The 2,685-nt window shown below is 43.3% G+C and overlaps 1 pseudogene; it reads left to right on the plus strand.

Annotated features, from left to right (window-relative positions):
• The first annotated feature begins 372 nt into the window (after positions 1-372).
• Positions 373-2,097, plus strand: LOC102499905 (vesicle transport through interaction with t-SNAREs homolog 1B-like; annotated as a pseudogene).
• The last annotated feature ends 588 nt before the right edge of the window (positions 2,098-2,685 follow it).

Raw genomic sequence — 2,685 nt, forward strand, 5'->3', positions numbered from 1 at the left:
AGGGGGGATGGCCTCATCTCAATCCCTTCTCCTCCATTCTTCTCTCGGGATCTTGGGCACGTATATGTGCCCAGTGTGAGTTTAAATCACTGGGTCCGGGACTCAAAGAGCAGTTGACTATGTCCAATGACATAGCCATTACGCCAACTGCTCATCCCTCTACTCTTTCCTTCTGACAACTGTAATGAAAAGGTGACAACAAGAACTCTGGAAGTTATCTCGAACCATGAAGTAGGAACTATGGGAAAAACGCTTTGTCCTGGCTGCAGTCCGCCATGGCCATGATGGCTCCTGGGCTGGGTGGCTGATAGCTGGGCTGGGAGTGGCCAAATGTGGGGAAAGAATCTCGGAGCCCACTGCTCAAGCGTGACCATGGCTTCCTCTGCTGCCTCGTCAGAGCATTTCCAGAAGCTGTATGAGCTCTTCCTCAGCCTTCATAAAGGCCTACAAAGGTTGCCTGAGTGGCTCCTGAGAATCACAAGGACTGTCTCAAGATTAGAGTTGCTGCTAGCTGTCTGAAGAAGCTAGAGTTTTATAGCTTTAAGGCCACTGGAAGACTTGCTATAGTTCTTGACCTCTAGATATGTATATACATCTTCATGGCGTGGTACAAGAGAGGAAAAGTTGGTCAGAGATTTTATTTTTCCAGTCTGAAAACAGTCACTGTTTATTTACTAAGAAAATTACAAAAATAATCATGGTGGATACCTTCGTTCATCCTTCTAATAAGTCTGTTGATCTGGTCTACCCTCTTGCCAGCATCTCCACCTTCTACAAAATGGGTGGTCATTTTCTTCATTCCACTTCGTGCAGAAGGTAATTTGAAGGGCCAAAGGAAGTTATTTGCTTCTTTGAAGTGTTTTCCGACAGTATAGATTTCATGAATCAGATCCTCCATGCAGATGATGCCAAATTTACCAAGAGATCGAGCAATCAAAGAGGTATCTGTCAAAGCAATTTGCTTCTTACTGATTTTGCCATAACCACGCTAGTAGATCAGTTCATTTACTGACTTCAGGTTCGGGTACCCCCATGCCATATATGGTTCCACAATTCTCAGCGTGTTAATTGAGGCCTTGTTGAGCTTAACAAAGGTGCCACTGAAGATCTGGCAAAGATGAAAAAGCTGATGACCAATGCCAATTTGGGTTCTGCAGGCACATGGAAGTTGCCAGCTTTTCTTGCCATCCTGGCCATACAAATCTCAGTTCTGTACATCTGTCTAGATTCCTTATGATAGTGCTTAGCTTTTCATAGAAAAGCTTCCTCCTTGCCTTTCGAAGCAACTTTTGAGCAAACTTTTTTCTCAGGTGCTTAATCTTCAGCTCCGCAAAATTCCTTCACTTTTTCTTCAGGGTTTCTGGCACAGCAGGAACCTTTTTCTGGGTGTCTGCCACAGAAGGAGCCTTTTTCTTGGTTTCTGCTGCAGCAGGAACTTTCTTTTTTTTTTTCTTTTGAACATCCTCCATGGTTCCAGCCAGAAAAGAGCTTGATCAGAGATTTTGATGAAAAACAAGAGGAGGCAAATGAAATCCTGGCAGAGATGAAGGACAAGCCACGTTATATACCCCTCTCTCTCCATAGCCCTATGATGTCTCAGCCTTGAACCTACCAGAAGGACCTTGCCAAATTCCATCAGGAGGTGAGAGACACACCGTTGACAGCCACACCTGGGGGCCAAGGAGACATGAAATATGGCACATATGCTGTGGAGAATGAGCACATGAATCAGCTACAGTCTCAAAGGGCATTGCCTCTGCAAGGAACTGAAAGCTTGAACCCGGCCACCCAAACTCTTGAGCGTTCTCATCAAATTGCCACAGAGACTGACCAGATTGTCTGAGAAATCATAGACAAGCTGGGGGATCAACAAGAGCAGTTGGAATGTGCCAAGAATAGACTGGTAAACACAAGTGAAAACTTAGCAGAAGTGGAAAGATTCTCTGTTCGATGTCCAGAAAAGTCACAACCAACAAGCTGCTGCTTTCCATCCTCCTCTTGCTGGAGGTAGCCACCCTGGGAGGCATGATTTATCACAAAACTTTTTCCCAAGCATTGAACTTTATAAAAGGAAGGGTTTGTGGACCAGAACTTTGACCCTGTGAATGAATGGTGTTAGGAACGAATCAGCATGATGCTGCTATTGGCTGACAGTTCCAGACTGTGAGAAGAGGCAATAAATGCTGTTTGTGACTTCCTTATGTTAAAAAAAAAAAAAAAGGAAAAGAAAAGAAAAGAAAAACTGTGATGTATTATTGAAAAATAAAAGTAGTCTTGGTCTCCAAAGAATCTTTAATGACTTCCTATCACCTGTGGATTGCTTATCTTTACATTTCTAATAAGTTACAGAAAAATAAAATTTGACAGACCTCAGGACATACCATCCCAAAATATGGGTGTACACTATCAGAATATGCCACTCCAAAATATGTCTCTTTAGCATATTCATTTTTTTGAGGAACTGCAGGTATACAAGAAGTCTAAAGAGTTGCCCTTATGTGGAAGAAATACACAACCGGAAAGAAAACTTCCGTCTCTCTTTCTGCACTAGAAAGAGGACTAAATCACTAGAGACTTGACAGTGGAGAAGGCATGGACTTAAATCCACGTCAACAAGACTCACTCTTGTTTTGTGGTCCCTTTCTGGCCAGCTCGTCTCTTAACTCAGGCTTTCCCACACTCTTT

The sequence above is a fragment of the Tupaia chinensis genome, unplaced genomic scaffold, assembly GCF_000334495.1.
Source record: "Tupaia chinensis unplaced genomic scaffold, TupChi_1.0 Scaffold146187_1, whole genome shotgun sequence".
Lineage (NCBI taxonomy): Eukaryota > Metazoa > Chordata > Mammalia > Scandentia > Tupaiidae > Tupaia > Tupaia belangeri.